Genomic DNA, 16102 nt, shown 5'->3' on the forward strand with positions numbered 1-16102 from the left:
ATTGCTTTTCCCAGTCTACAGGACGAAGGTAAATAGTCTTTATTCTCGAATTTGGAAGGAATTATTTAAGATATTTTTGATTGAATGTGCTAGGAGGAGTTTGGATTTAATCAATGATTGTTGCTTGAATATTTTGAACAGATACAATGGGTTTCTACTTAGTGTAATCAAAATCGATAGGAAGAAAGGAAACGAGTCTGAAATGACTCGTGGTAAGGTGCACTACCAAAACTAAACTAAAACTTAATAATTCCTGGTTTTGCAAGCCAGAAGAAGGGTGTTAAGAAGGGATATAGTACGTATTGTTAGATGGGATGTTTCGTTCTGTACAAATAGAATAACCATTAATTCAAAAGACATACCCAAATAATAAATTAGGCTTGGTGAGAAGGCAGGGTAACTCTAGGCGAACATAATGATTGAACCTATTCAATACTGAAAGAAATTAATATCTAGGGGAGGAGTGGGAAGCCAATTCTAGAGGAGTGAGATATGAGATATTAACGTTGAAAGTCCCAAGGAACAATAGTTTATAATGACCTTATAATTGTGTGAAATGTAATGTCCAATCAAAAGTCATCTATAGTTGAGGTTTCCAGAAAGGAGAATACATACTGATTATCATTAAAGAATCACACACATAGTCAGACAGAAAAGCAACAAAAGTAACTAAGTAATGGTAATTAGCAGATTCATAGAAAACACACACATAGGTAAGTGATTAAATACCATAGCTACTAGTAACGTTAAGGATTAAAGTTGGGTAGAAATTCCTCAAAGGAGGTGTCGGAACTAACGGGAGACGACAGTTATAAAGTCGAGAAAAGTGGATAAGGTGAGTCAAAGAAAAAGAGAAAATGTTTTAACCTGTTAAATCTATGGGGCGCTATTTCATTTTTGGATAAAAGACGTGCCCGTTTTAAGCGCAATATTTTGTCACAAAAAGATGCTCGACTATGCATATAATTGATAGCTTTGTAAAGACAACACTCTGACGTTTCCAGAACTGCAAAGATATTGTCTGTGAGTGCCCCAGAACAGAAGCTACAGGCAAAACCAAGATGAAACTGCAACCAGGAAATGAGCAGGATTTTGAGGCTCTGTTTTTCATTGTCTCCTTATATGGCTGTGAATGCGACAGGAATGAGCCTGCCCTATCTATCGTTTTTTCCCCAAGGTGTCTGCAGCATTGTGACGTATTTGTAGGCATATCATTGGAAGATTGACCATAAGAGACTACATTTGCCAGGTGTCCGCCCGGTGTCCTCCGTCGAAATTGGTGCGTCATCTTCAACTGCACGTCTTTTTCCAAGCGATTCACCGGAGAAAGGAGACTACCACGAACGATATATCAATGAAGAGATATGTGAAAAACCCAATGAGGCTTGATTCTAAACAGTGTTTGCCGTGTTTCAGTCGATATTATGGAGTTAATTTGGAAAACAGTTTGCCGTTTTGATGACTGAATTTTCGTTTTTTTTTTGGTACCCAAACGTGATGTACAAAACGGAGCGATTTCTCTACACAAAGAATCTTTCAGGAAAAACTGAACATTTGCTATGTAACTGAGAGTCTCCTCATTGAAAACATCCGAAGTTCTTCAAAGGTAAATGATTTTATTTGAATCCTTTTCTGTTTTTTGTGCAAATGTTGCCCGCTAAATGCTACACTAAATGCTACGCTAGCTATCACAAATGCTTGTTTTGCTATGGTTCAAAAGCATATTTTGAAAATCTGAGATGACAGTGTTGTTAGGAAAAGGCTAAGCTTGAGAGCTAGCACATTCATTTCATTTCATTTGCGATTTTCATAAATAGTTAACGTTACGTTATGCTAATGAGCTTGAGGCTATAACTGGATACAGGTTTTTTTCGTAGCCAAACGTGAATAAAACTGAGCGATTTGTCGTACACAAATAATATTTTTTTGAAAAACTGAAAATTTGCTATCTAACTTGAGAGTCTCCTCATTGAAAACATCTGAAGTTCTTCAAAGGTAAATGATTTTATTTGAATGATTTTCTGGTTTTTGTGAAAATGTTGCTGGCTGAATTCTAGGCTTATAGCTATGCTAGCTATCAACACTCTTACACAAATGCTTGTTTAGCTATGGTTGAAAGCATATTTTGAAAATCTGAGATGACAGTGTTGTTAACAAAAGTCTAAGCTTGAGCAAATATATTTATTTCATTTCATTTGCGATTTTCATGAATAGTTAAATAGTTTGTTTGGTTCAAATTGAAAGACTAATTCATTCAACTTAAAATAAGGATTTAAAGTGAATTTTGATGCAAGACAATGTCTGTTCACTAAATGATCTGTTGGGAATAATATATTTGGAATAGAGTCGTAATTAAAATGCTAAATCAAAGACGAGACAGTAACTTAAATCAAATTAATTCTGAATAATAACAGGGAAACAATTACGATAGATTTGTGCCCATCTAAATGTTTTTATATAATTAGGAATTTAGAGATGTTGGTTTGAATTGCAAATTATAATTCAAGATTCAACAGATGTGATAAATTAGGTTTGGTTTATCGAACCCGAAATACTGTTGCTGCAGACAGCCAACAATTATTACAATTCATGAAAATCGTTTGCGAATTGAGTCGAGGTTGAGCGCTTGTTAATGACATCACTCGTGAGGCACTTTAGTCGCCACGGAAATGATGTCGTGACTGGGGGTATTGTTTTGAGTCACTTTTCAGAAGGTGATAAAAATGTCCAAATACATTTTTAAAAGGACTATGTAAGTTGTCAGGAAAGATGCTAAAAACTAGCAGCTGATACGCTAGGTGGGCATCATTGATTTGTGGCGTTTATTTGGACCCTATTAGGCTATGAGAAATGGAGATTGAATGTCTGAATGGTAAAACATTGTGATAATGGATTCTGATGATTATTGATTCCTGGCTTGATTGTTTATGTAACACCAGTGAATTTGAGCACTGTTTCCATTATGTGGAACAATGTTAGGGTGTTAATGTTGAAAAGCAACCTCTACAGTGAAACATAATTGCAAATGTTTCGGGAAACTAGCTAGGTTGAATTTGGTTATTTGAGCTTTTCCCCTGATACGTAGACATCTGTAACAGGGGCAAGTTGTTTTTTCTTGAGGAACACGCAGATGATGTTTTGTTTTATTGAGATATAAACGTGAGTCTCTGAGTAATTTTGTCATCTGAAGCATTATAGTAGTGAGTTTTTGTATAGTTTGTTTTTTGCTGATAAAAGTGGTTTGTTTATTTGGTTACTGATGATTGTTTATTCTAGGAGTTGATTTAACTTAATTAAGCATTTGTTCTGGTGTGTTTAAGTAGGATTCTTTATACCGGGACGGATGGAAGTTATCTAAAATATGTGAGTTGAAGGAGCCAAGGGAAAATACGTTTACTTTTTTATTAAATATCTGGGATTAAATTACGGATTTCTTACACTGAGAAATGTACGACATTTGCGGCAGAGGGAAAAAGTAATACATTGGATAATAATGTTATCTGGTTAATTGTATCTAAGGGTAGCATGTTCATTTAAGTAAACATATACAATGACGTTGTTTAAAACTTATGATTAATGATTTGAGTTAAAGGGGAATTATCATTAGGTTTAGTTTATAGTTCACTTTGGAGTTTCTGAATCGAAGTAGCATAGTGAATGCTAGTTAGGCGTGTTGTGTTCTTCTGGGAAAATTGATGTTTAGGTGTCTCAATTTTAGATGTTTCCTGTGATTATAATCTTGGGGAGAATGAGGCCATAAACGACCAAATTGAAAAAGGCTTGGAAGTTTTGATTAATCATTAAGGTTTGCCAAATATATATACATAAAACATTTGTTAGGACTATTTGTTTTAGTGCAAAGGTATTTTAAAGAGGCACGCTCACATATGGAACTTTATGAGTTTTTATTTTATGAGTTTTAATTACACAAGATGATTGTTTTGATTTTAAGGATAAAGGGCTCTTTAATATGTCTAATGTAGTATGGAACATGACTATACAAGGGTGGTATGACCTATTGACCTTATCATGACTATCTTTTGAGGTCTGATCAGCAATAGGGGGGAGTCATTTATATAATGAATGTGGTCATATTGAGTTACTAGTTTTAAGGTAAATTAATTATAATGGAGTTTTAGTTTGGGGTTAGAATTATTGTTTGAACCGCAAATGAGAAAGTGGTTCAGGATTCTGTTTTACAACATTAGCTGTGAAGTTTTTGAATGGGCTATTATTGATTTGGTATTATAACAGAGAAAAAAATCATATTTATCATTGAGAATAAATAGGGGAAAATAAGATACATTGAGGTTTGGATAGGAGATATATTAAGCCAATAGGGCAGGGAATTACATAGAAAAATATGTTTCAGTTCTTAGGGGTGATAAGTTACTGTAGATAAGGTATTCCACACTTTGCAACATATATTAAATTCATGTTATTGTCAGATAGAATACTGAGGGTCCCTGAAGGAAAGAGCTTGTTAGTATAGGAAGGATTTTGATATGGTTAGCATTTATTAGATTCTGTTTGACTATTAGGAGGTTTTTAAATAGTATTACATTTAACAGGAATATAGGACATCTGTGATGATTTAGGATTATTGTTAGGATTAAGGAAATGTAAGGACTTTAGAGAAAAGCCACTCATAGACATATTTTTTCTAAAATCAATGATTTTAGATAAAGTCAAAACAGTTAGCAGCTTAGTGGTATTTGAGAGATATGAGAGAAAAGGGTTACGGTTTAAATTGGTAAATATATATATTTAAGAAAATATATAAGTAGCACAGATACTTCTTAAAGTAGATAAGAAACTTGACAGAGAATTGGTACAGGATTGACATGAATGGACGCCCAAGGGAGAATTGGACATGTGGAAAATTAAAGGGGCTCCTACATGATGATGTCAGACATTAGGATAATTTACTAATCTTACTTAAGTCATTGTTTAAGAGTAGGCAAGGTTGTTACCTGGGCAGAGCCCAGAGAACTGGAATTAACAGAATTCTGGGGCCATCTCTCGAATGAAAGTACTGTTACCTGGGCAGAGCCAGGTAACAAAGGGGAGATGGGTAAATTGTGTTCTAAGATAGGATGTGACCTACGGGATAATTAACTGACAAAAAAATAGCTAACAAGTAGGTAAAGAAGTTAAAGATATAATCAGATAGAACAAATGAGAAACTGTTTGTTAACCAAGCCTGTATGTCCAAGATTTTATGCACTACAGGTGAATTACAGGTGAAGTCACTCAATCCAGTCCCTGAGGCCTTTTGGGGGGGCCATAGCAAGGACTCCTGGTGACAGCTAGCAGAAAGAACTACCCGGATTCATATCACACTGCGGGAGGGTAAGACAATGACACAATGACAATGACACTAACGAACAATAACAGAGTTCGAGAGGAGAACAGGAATTAACAGAATTCTGGGGGCCATCTCTCGAATGAAAAATACCTTACCTGTCCTTTCCTCACTGTTCTTGTTATTAGAAGTGAAAATGTGTCTGACTCTTGCTAATGATGTGTTTTCTGGAAGAGGGTGGGGCTTTATAGGTGAGCTGTCCATCCTAAGCTGTATGGTTGGAGATCTTATTCCTACACCATGAACCCGAGAAGGCCAGAAGGTAATATTGACATAGTTAAACAAGGAGAAATTAGTATTGACCAAGCATAAGAGATCACTTGATCTGGAAAAAGAGGAAGTGAGAGTAGGATAGGGAGGGATGTCTCAGTGGAGTTCTATGTAGACCAAGTGGTGTCTCTGACTCCTTGGCAGTTCAGGACTAAGAGTAGCTATTATGGAAGACATCTATGCATGTCTCTGTGTAGTTCATGAAAACAAGTTATAGCTCACATCAAGTGAGAAGGCTACATAAATCTACATACCCAGCATGGAAGGAGATGGAGTGTAGTGAAAGTAAGGGTTTCAGTTGATAACCCAGTGCATTCCAGGTATAAAAAGTTAGAGCAGCTGATTGCTCTATAGTCAGCAGAATACAAGCAGAGTCCCTGACAAAGCAGATACTGACTGTGGAGTTGTCCAGAGCCAAGAGCCAGTGTGGATAGTTCAGAAATTGAATTATTTACCAAAGGGAACAACCTGTATGGTAAAGCTATTCATGGAAGCAGGAAAGCCAGATAATAAGTTGTATGGATTTGCACTATTTATATCCACATGTTCCTCTGAAATCTGAGCTTCCTCCTTTCACAGAGGCAACGGGAGATTGTTTATTGTTTGATTCAGTATAGTACTCCTAAGAAATATGTGGGGCAAAATCAGTACTGCAACAGGACAGATAATGTTACTTCTGATGCGACCAATGAGTGATTTGGCAGGCTGGTTGAGATCTGGGGATTTCAGTAAGATAAGGAGGCCCAGGGCTCACATCTGTTGAATGTGGGAGAATGACATGATGGCCGAGAATTACTGGCTAATTGAACAGAGGTACGTGTACTGGTACATTTGAGAATGACATGACATGACATGGTGTTGACTAAACGGGAGAAAATAAGTACTCCGACTGGGTGTTTTGATGATAGAGTTTGTATTAATAACATTGTGGTTCTAAGGGTGGCAGATGAGATCAAAGCTATAAATTAGATCCTAGTAGGATTAGAGTCAAATATTTTTTGGTGGTCCACTCTCAATGAGAATGTGGATTGGATCAATTATATCTATTAAAAATCCACAGCGCTTCACCAATTATATTAGAGATGTAATGAATGACTTGACAGAATAGAATAGTCTTGGATGTTTGCTGGCTGAAGAGGGTGGGAGTGTATAGGTAATTTGACTCCGGGATATACAGTTAGGATGGATCAGTAACCAAGGCCTTGTCTGGTTTACACACCCTAGTTTACGAGTTGGAAATAAACTCAGGGTGGATACTTCTCTGACTAATTGGGTTGACAGTGTGTTTGGAAGATGGAAAAATGTTATGATTACTGTGTTATGGGCTACCTTCACCTGTGTGACTGTGTTAGTTTTGTACGGACGTGGTTGATTGCGTGTATGAAAGTTATCATTTCCAGGACTCTGGAGAAATTGATGACACTTCAGATGGTGATATATGGACCAATCCTAAACTCTGTCCAGTGGAATACAAAATACATGACTTGGACGTAATAGAAGAATCCGGATCCTTTCACTCGCGAGGAGACCATATTTGATGTTTAGGAAATTTAGATGTTTTCTTGTTTCAATGTATAGACTGTTTTTTCATGAAGATTAACAGAAAATCCTGATAAGTAGAATTAAGATTCTGATGTAGGATAGAACAGTCATTGAAGTTGATTATGTACATACATGTATTGGTTGTCTTCTTTTAGTATATCATTGATATTTCCATGTAGTGTTAAATGATGGTATGAGTTGTTAAGTCATTTTGAGGGTGGATTGTTAGGAAATTATGATTAATATGACTGAACAAATCATTTTAAATGGAACTGTAACTAAGTAAACTTATACTCTGTTTTATTATATCTGGTTAACCTCTTGAACCTCTGGGGGCAGTATTTCATTTTTGGATGAAAAACGTTCCCGTTTTAAACAAGATATTTTGTCACGAAAATATGCTCGACTATGCATATAATTGACAGCTTTGGAAAGAAAACACCTGACGTTTCCAAAACTGCAAAGATATTGTCTGTGAGTGCCCCAGAACTGATGCTACAGGCGAAACCAAGATTAAATTTCATACTGGAAGTGAGCCAGATTTTGGAGGCGCTGTGTTCCAATGTCTCCTTAAATGGCTGTGAATGCGCAAGGAATGAGCCTAGACTTTCTGTCGTTTCCCCAAGGTGTTTGCAGCATTGTGACGTATTTGTAGGCATATCATTGGAAAATTGACTATAAGAGACTACATTTACCAGGTGTCCGCTCGGTGTCCTCCGTCGAAACTATTGAGTAATCTCCAGGTGCGTCCACTTTTCCATTTAGTTCAGAAGAGAAAGTTAACTGCCCAGAATGATTTATCATCGAAAGATATGTGAAAAACACCTTGAGGATTGATTCTAAACACCGTTTGCCGTGTTTCTGTTGATATTATGGAGTTAATTTGGAAAAATGTTTGCGTTGTAATTTTCATTTTTTTCTTAGCCAAACGTGATGAACAAAACGGAGCGATTTCTCCCACACAAATAATCTTTTTGGAAAAACTGAACATTTGCTATCTAACTGAGACTCTCCTCATTGAAAACATCTGAAATTCTTCAAAGGTAAATGATTTTATTTTAATGCTTTTCTTGTTTTTGTGAAAATGTTGCCTGCTGAATGCTAGGCTTAATGCTATGCTAGCTATCAATACTCTTACACAAATGCTTGTGTAGCTATGGTTGAAAAGCATTTTTTGAAAATCTGAGATGACAGCGTTGTTAACAAAAGGCTAAGCTTGTGAGCCAATATATTTATTTCATTTCATTTTCGATTTTCATGAATAGTTAATGTTGCGTTATGGTAATGAGCTTGAGGCTATAATTACGCTCCCGGATACGGGATTGCTCGTCGCAACAGGTTAACAATATGAGTTCATAAGAAGGGATTGTGTGACACGGACAAGGAGTAATAAAAAGTTCATGAACACCATTCCAACTAGGCAGAAACAAATGGGTTGGGGACTGTGTAAACACACAAGGTCGTTAGCCTATGGTTGACCCTACAGAAACTTAGCTCTGGGTTTTTTTAGATAAGGCAGTGAGTGCATTCCTAGGTTTTCTGTTAATTAAAACTGTCAGTTCAGTGGTGATCGATAATGTTGAGGGGTCAAAAGTTATCTGGGAGTGTGTTAGCAAGTTAGAATGAACTTTTCACCTTACTTTGATCCGGTCGAGAGGAAGGGATTCTGTTAAAGCAATGAAATGACATCATGATCTGTATATAAACTGCTGCACGTGATTAAGTGGTAGCACGCTGTCATGCCCTGGTCGTAATAATTTGTGTTTGTCTTCATTTTATTTGGTCAGGCCAGGGTGTGACATGGGTTTATTGTGGTGTGTTTTGTCTTGGGGTTTTGTGGGGTGTTGGGTGTGTGGCTTTGTGGGGTTATCTAGCAAAGTCTATGGCTGTCTGGAGTGGTTCTCAATCAGAGGCAGGTGTGTATCGTTGTCTCTGCTTGGGAACCATATTTAGGCAGCCATATTCTTTGAGTATTTCGTGGGTGATTGTTCCTGTCTCTGCGTTTGTTGTCACCAGATAGGCTGTATAGGTTTTCACGTTCCGTTTGTTGTTTTTGTATAGTTCGTTTTTTCATTCGTCATTAAACATGTCTCAAAAATACCACGCTGCATTTAGGTCCGCTTCTCCTTCACCAGATGAGAACCGTTACACACGCTCCGAGAATACATTTTATTATCTATTATTGAAAGACTGGTCTGCGTCTATTTTATGCAAACAAGAAATCTTACAAATTCTCATAAAATAGATTAAGGGCTTTCAATTGATGAAAGCACATTGGCATAATTAAATTACAGTAACAGGTACCAACATCAAAATGTTTGACATACTTTCATAATTTTTATTTTGATGAATGAATTCGTACTGTTTCATCCTTCCACAAGATATAGTCCCCGACACAAATCTAGGATTGTTATCCAAGCCGGCTGGTCATTCTACCGGTTCGGTTGCCAGAGACGCAACCTGGTCGTTCAGTCTTTTGTTCTGTATCTATGGACACGACACAGTCGTTCGTTCTAAATGTTCCATTGCAATACTGGCTGGCAACGTCAGGATCCCTTGCTTGCTAGCTAGCCAACTATGGCAAACTTACATTCACATCAGCCAGCATAACAGGAAAGTTGCTGCATTTGCATTAGTTTAAGATGTTTTCGATTGACATTTATCTGTATACATCCATAACAATGAGCTATTGAGACGTGATTTCGCCTGGCATAGAAAATGTGCTCACTCATCAGGACACAGTTGTTCAGATGAGCTAGCGAACAACACAGCTAACACAATCACTTCAAACTGAAGATGGAAAGACTACAAACTAGCACTTTGCTTCGTTTCTTTTTCAATTGACATTTCTTTGTATGTATCCATACAAATTATGCCAGCTGATTCATGATTTCGACTGGCTGAGAAACACTGCCTGCTTGTCTGTCTCGTCCAGACTCCTGATACATTCATTACCATGGGACAGCTGGAGATATAATTATAATATTGAAACAATGTTGCAAATGTCGGGGAGAACAACAGCAAGGTTTATGCAAATCTCCGCTGTGAAAACTAAATGTTAGTCTAAAAGAAATGTGAGAATTTCTAGATGTTTTTTATGGTGGAGATTAAGTTTATACATTTCCTGGCTAGACAGATGAGACAGTAAATAGGCATTTTAACGTCATAGATTTAGCCAGTGGTAACTTGTGGAATAGACACCGGCGTGAATGCAGTTTTAACCAATCATGATTAGATTCACCCGTTGTAAAATAATTGTTAGCTTGTGGTGGCTAATGTTAGCTGATGTTTTGCAGTGGCTGTTTAAAGAAAACCAAACAATGGATTCAAATTTCTCCTGGCACATAAACTACTTTAAGCATGTGGAACCATCTAACAATAAGTTGTAAAATCCTGAACTAGTTCTTCAAGAAGAAAGTTCATAGCCAGATTGACTATTTTGAAGATAGGCTTTCAAATTTAAAAGTACAACGCCATACTCCAGAAATATTAAATATTTTGATTTAAAAACAATATCTTGAATATATCTTCAAAAGTCAAAAGTCAAAATAATGTGTTATCCCTATACACTAGCTCAAGGATGGGGTAACACAATTCATCTCCAAGACAAGGTGTCTCATCACTTGGGCCAAGCCTGTCACTTCTGACACCAATGTGACGGACTGGGGCTCAAACTATGCGCTTCACCTCCGTTATGCACGCTCGCACACACACGTGCGGTGCGCGTGCACGTGCACACACACACACACACACACACACACCATTGGAGGCTGGTATCACTTTGAAGTAGAGGAAGGCTCACTGTAATGACCGACTGGAATGAATGGAACTATAACCAAAAAATGTATGAACAACAAGTTCGAGGACAGTGAGATTTATTTGCACATGCCTCACTGTGAAGTCATCATAACAGCCGACAGCACCACGGTGACAAAGTGCTTGAGTTAAGTCAAAAGATTTTCTAGTTGGTGAGCTCCCTTGGGTCAGTCAGGATCAGTTCGCCACTGGAAACCAAATTAGACTTGATTCTGGTGGTCTTCTGGACTGCAGCAGGAATGTCTCTCCCTGGAAAAAAAAAATGTATGTGGTCAGTTGCAGAGAGAGGGATGAGACTCAAACTATAGGGAAGGGTGGAAGGGATTGAAACTATTTGCTGGAATGCAATGCAGCCTATCAGAGAAAAGTAACTCACTCTTTCTGTAGCATCTTGGTTCACAGCTGTCTCCATGGGATGGCAGACACACAGCTGTATTACAATGGATGAACACCTGCAAGAGACAGTACAGATTGGTTTTTAAATGCAATAAGTATCTAGCCAGATAATTACTACCCAAGAATAAATTAGAGGAGTTTCATATTTATGTAAACTATATGCTTTTATATTACTTATGTAATTGTAAGAAATAGGCCTACCAGAAAGTACCAATTGTGACCAAGCAAGCCGACACATTTTTGTTAAATCATTAATTACCAGTAATTAGTGGCAATAATATATCACAAATACTAATTGTAATAGGACAGTGAAAAGTGTTATCAAAAATCTAATGTAAGCATAAAGTACAGCACTTCTATTTCATGCATGAATTTAATAAACAGTGTTAGCATGATAATCAACAACATCAATGTAGTTGTTTCAAACCTCTTATTATAATTATGATTAATTTGAACTCTATGGTTCCAGTAGAATTAGAACACAGTCATACCCTCAGAATTAAATAGAACAATATCTGTAAATATGTAACATAAATGTATTTCTATGGTCATACCGTCTCCCTCAGGGGGTCATAGACATTGGATCCACAAAGGTGAACATCTTAAGGACCTAAGCGCCTGTAGTGGGTTGGGAAGGACAGACCGAAGAGGGTCCCACATTGATGGGAGTGGTCAGGTAACGGTCATCCTGGTAAGGACATCTAATGATACGAACAGAGAGAGAGAGAGAGAGACAGAGAGACAGAGAGAGTGAGACGTAGACAGACAGACAGAGTCATGGTCAAGTGTCTGTCTGCGTCAGGGTTGGCATGCCGCATGCCATGTTACGACTCTCAATTTGCCGTTACCCCCTTTACACCAGCAACGGCAAATACATTGATCAAGGCTATGAGATGACACATTGGTTTTGATAATAAATAGTAATTTTTAAAGTCAATAACTCCAAGACCTGCTAATATTTTCCTCATCTTCACAAGGAAGGGCAGAACAGTAATTGGACAAAACAGTTACTAAAATGTTTACTACTTCTACTACTACCTATTCAGATATTTACCCATCAATGAGAAGGTCCCACTGGGGCAGGCTGAGAGGGTTTGGGTTTGTGGTAGCCCAGCAGCGACCCAGGGTCAGCACAATGTTGGGATCTGTCCTCGCCAGGATGCGAACCTCAGTGTACACAGGATCCCTGAGGACCTTGGTGACAGGGTAGTCTGCCTCTGTGTAGTAAGAGGTGTAGGCCACTTCCTCTGTTTCAAAAGAGGAAAGATTCATTCATTCACCCATTTATTAATCCAACCAACCAATCAATGAATATAGTGCCACACACCTTCATTACATCCTTGGTAAGGCATGTTCCGCTGCAGTCTGAGCTCAACTGTGAGGGGTCCAGGAGCTATGTCAGGATTTGGAGGAGGAACCGGCTTCACATCAATAACAACAGCCACAATGGTACTGCCCTTATATCTGCACTGGAATGTTAGACTGGGAAGAAATGGCGTGTGGTCAGACATCGTGAAGGTGTCTGAGAGACTTTAAAGCAGGACATGTAAGGTGATGACTAAAGATCCCATTGCTTATTTAACAATAAAAATTGTGTTCACTCCAGGGTCTTGTTAAAAGTTCCAACCAGGGGCCTCACTTATCAAAGGTGAATGCACACAAAAGAGACTCTAAACCTTGTGTTCGCCGGTTTTCCGATAAAGGTTGGCATTTATCCTTGTTGACAGGAAAGTGTGGGTATCTCCATGCAAATCTCTGACTGTGCGTACACAGAACTTAGAGCGGTTGATCAATTGTATTGCAAGCAAATATTCTTATTTTGAAGGAAATTAATGTGTACAGGAATTATAATAATGGTAGGCTAATAAGGACAGAGTTAATCATAACATTTATACATTTTTCATTGGTAATGTATGTTGCCCAATGTGTTTTTAAAAACTTTTTTTTATTATATAGGCCTAAATTATGTCTCTCCTATTCTCACGACTGGTTTATTCCCACTACACAACAAACAATAGCCTACCATTTATCCATTGCTCATTTAATAGCCAAATATGCTCGGAAGTAAAGACCGGTAGCCTATTTAAATTGGGTAGGCCACAGTATTGATAGGAATGCAACATCATAGCCTATTTAAATTCAGAGCCTATACCAAAGCAGGATAAGCCAAATATTTAACAATTCGTATTTTCACGAGTGCAAAAATATAGTATGGCTCTAATTTATCAATGAAAACATGAGTATGTGCTGCATTCGACAGTTGAATGATCCCATAATTTGTTGCTCAAGCTAATCCTAGAATCTCCACGTACCCCAGAATTGTATGTATGCACGGTTGATAAATGAGGCCCCTGGCTCCATATATAGTACACAACAATTTAAAGTGATGGTTCCTTAGGATGTTGTTGTTTTTGTGTTGTTATTATATTTTTTTCTTTATATCACCTACTCATATTGGCTGTCCCTGGTGATGGAGCCAAAGGGGCCAACCCCCACTTGATATGAAGAGGACATCCTATTCTCATAGATAATAGTATCAGTTTCCTCCTGCAATAAACACAACTATGTTATACAGGTCATCTTTAAGAGGCAAAATCACTATAGCTTTGACAACGAGCTTTTGTCACAATGTGGCAGCATCTTTAAACCTGAATAAACAATCAGTGATATGATCATGATATGATCATTGTTGCAACCAATACAGAAGATGTGATCCAATTATTTGAAGGAGATAGGAGCTACTTCCCTGTACTGAGATGGAAGCCAGGCACAGGTGATACATACCGTCATGACAGTTCCACATTCAGTGACTTTAAACTGGTAGATGGCAAAGACAGAAGTTGTGCCAATAGCATGGCAGTGGGGTCCGTTTGTCCCCAGCAGGCTGATGGAGTCCAGTTCCAGGCTGGGCAGAGTGGCATCCCTGGCCACCACCACCACAAACTGGCCATCCTTGGTACACTGAACAGTCACTGGTGACAAAGAGCATAACAAAAACATGAACTTAGTGTCCTTGAGTAGATTGGAGCATGTTGGAACATGTTGATATTAAACTGCTTTGGATAAAAATTGTCCATATATAAGTGGAAGTGGAATCAGTGAGAGTTCAGAATACAATGATTTGTTTTCTGGTGAAGTGCGATAAACAAGTTTCTCTGAGGGGGCAGTACATAAAGTAAAACCGTACTGTTACAACATAGAGTTCTAGAGTAAAATGAGCATGGTCAAAAACATACCTGCTTTTCCGTAGAAGCACATCCGTCCATCAAAACAGCAGTTAATGGCATCACAATGGGCGGCAGTGATGTCAGGAAGTCCACACTGCACCTTGTGTTGGCTATCAACATCACAGCTCTGCTTTGAGCCTGGGTCAGAGGGGAATTTAGGCCTCTGAAGCGGCGTACCGGGTTGGACAGGCCACTGAGGGGGATGAACAGGCCACTGAGGGGGTTGGGCAGGCCTCGGAGGGGGTTGGGCAGGCCTCTGAGGGGGTTGGGCAGGTCTTTGAGGGGGTTGGGCAGGCCTCTGAGGGGTTGGGCAGGCCACTGAGGGGCTGGGCAGGCCTCTGAGGGGGTTGGCCAGGCCACTGCTGGGTTTGGGCAGGCCTCTGGGGGCTGGGCAGGCCTCTGAGGGGGCTGGGCAGGCCACTGAGGGGCTGGGCAGGCCACTGAGGGGGCTGGGCAGGCCTCTGAGGGGGTTGAACAGGCTTCTCAGGGGTTGGGCAGGCCATGACGCTGGTGTCTGGATGGGTGGCCACCCTGGTTTTTCCAAGTAAATCTGAGCATCACACAGCCAGCCAAGCGTGGCCACTGCCACTAGACAAACTGCACTCCACTTCATCGCAATGGCTTCGCTACAAGAACTAATCCGCAATGTTCACTGGATGCTGTGATGAGGATGAAGGAATTGCGGCCACCTTTATAACAGATGGAGCGTTGTTTACTTATTGGAAATCCGCCCCCTCTTTATCTGACCGTTCCTTTTCTGAGGGGTCAAGGTTTTAGCCAATCAAATGCCCTGGCTAATGTTCCTTTAGTAGCACACTATTCAAAACAGTTGTGTAACATTTGCGAACATCCAACATTTCGGTCATGGCCTTGAGAAAGGTCTTTGTGACCGACACATCATGTCATTGGAGGCTTTGCCAGTTCTGTCAGTATCTAATTCGATCCTAGTTGTTGTATGTGACAATATACATATATATTTATTTATATATTTATTTTGATAGTCAGAAACAATTCAAAATGATTTACACATTATAAATAGATAATTAGACAATTTTGTTTATATTACAGTTTCTTTCAATCACTTTGGTGCCATTTTCACAAGTATATAGTACATTTTCACAACTCTAAGCACAAAAATCTAAACAGATCATCAAAATGGCTTGTGGTCAAAGCTATAAGCATAGTAAAACAAACAAATTCATAAAATCACTTTTACACTGCACCAAATCACTCTTAAAATCTGCTTTTCAAAATGCAATATTCACATTACTTTCGATGTCTTTTTTCTTGTTATTTGTTAACAATACATTTAACTAATCACTTAATCAAACTGCTCAAAACTGACAAATACTGAACCAAAATGATTTAGTGCATAGTTCACATATAGTTTGATAACTGCTGAACACTGTGATGTTGTAAATTCTTACATCATTAATGTATCAATTGACAATTAACAGGGCAGCAGGTAGCCTAGCGGTTGGGCCAG

At 38.5% G+C, this 16102-nt stretch overlaps 1 pseudogene; it reads right to left on the minus strand.

The window, feature by feature from the left end:
* Positions 1-11035: 11035 nt before the first annotated feature.
* On the minus strand, positions 11036-15264 carry LOC135534053 (zona pellucida sperm-binding protein 4-like; annotated as a pseudogene).
* Between the last annotated feature and the right edge of the window lie 838 nt (positions 15265-16102).

This window comes from Oncorhynchus masou, unplaced genomic scaffold, assembly GCF_036934945.1.
Source record: "Oncorhynchus masou masou isolate Uvic2021 unplaced genomic scaffold, UVic_Omas_1.1 unplaced_scaffold_2951, whole genome shotgun sequence".
NCBI lineage: Eukaryota > Metazoa > Chordata > Actinopteri > Salmoniformes > Salmonidae > Oncorhynchus > Oncorhynchus masou.